Raw genomic sequence first — 944 nt, 5'->3', positions numbered from 1 at the left:
GTGGGCCCGGCTCTGATCCTGGGAGTTAGCAGAGCTTGGATCTGATGGTGGGCCCGGCTCTGATCCTGGGAGTTAGCAGAGCTTGGATCTGGGGGATCAGCCTAACTCTGATCCCAAGAATCAACCAAGCTTGGATCTGGGGACTGGCCCAGCTCTGATCCCAGGAGTCGACCAAGCTCAGATCCAAGGGACTGGCCCAGCTCTGATCCCAGGAGTTGGCCCTGCTCAGATCCAAGGGACTGACCCAACTCTGATCCCAGGAGTTGGCCCTGCTCAGATCCAAGGGACTGGCCCAGCTCTGATCCCAGGAATCAGCCAAACTCAGATCCAAGGGACTGGCCCAGCTCTGATCCCAGGAATCAGCCAAGCTCAGATCCAAGGGACTGGCCCAACTCTGATCCCAGGAAATGGCCCAGCTCTGATCCCAGGAATTGACCAAGCTCAGATCCCAGGGACTGGCCCAACTCTGATCCCAGGAAATGGCCCAACTCTGATCCCAGGAATTGACCAAGCTCAGATCCCAGGGACTGGCCCAACTCCGATCCCAGGAAATGGCCCAGCTCTGATCCCAGGAGTCAACCAAGCTCAGATCCCAGGAATCGACCGAGCTCAGATCCAAGGGACTGACCCAACTCTGATCCCAGGGACTGACCCAACTCTGATCCCAGGGACCAGCCTGACCAATCCCAGGCCTCGACTGAGCTTGGATCTGGGGTCCCAGCCCAACTCCGACCCCAGGGCTCAGCCCAACTCTGCTTCCCAGCTTGGCCAAGCTCCGCTCCAAGGAACTGACCCGGCTCCGCTCCAGGGAATTGGCCCCGCTCAGCTCCCAGGGATCAGCTCCAGGGATCAGCTCCCAGGGATCAGCTCCCAGGGATCAACTCCAGGGATCAGCTCCCAGGGATCAGCTCCCAGGGATCAGCTCCCAGGGATCAGCTCCCAGG

At 60.0% G+C, this 944-nt stretch overlaps 1 protein-coding gene across 1 annotated transcript in view; it reads left to right on the top strand.

Moving 5' to 3' along the window:
• Window positions 1-577, top strand: part of LOC113942335 (poly(U)-binding-splicing factor PUF60-like) — a 1,059-nt gene extending 482 nt beyond the window's left edge. Inside the window, exon 2 of the mRNA XM_027633475.1 lies at window positions 73-577. The gene's annotated coding sequence lies outside the window, so the exon portion shown is untranslated. The remainder of the gene's footprint in view (window positions 1-72) is intronic.
• Window positions 578-944: the final 367 nt, after the last annotated feature.

This window comes from Corapipo altera, unplaced genomic scaffold (genome assembly GCF_003945725.1).
Source record: "Corapipo altera isolate COAL_440 unplaced genomic scaffold, ASM394572v1 59045, whole genome shotgun sequence".
Taxonomy (NCBI): domain Eukaryota; kingdom Metazoa; phylum Chordata; class Aves; order Passeriformes; family Pipridae; genus Corapipo; species Corapipo altera.
Note: the sequence above shows the minus strand (reverse complement) of the source record. Positions and strands in the feature narration are given on the sequence as shown.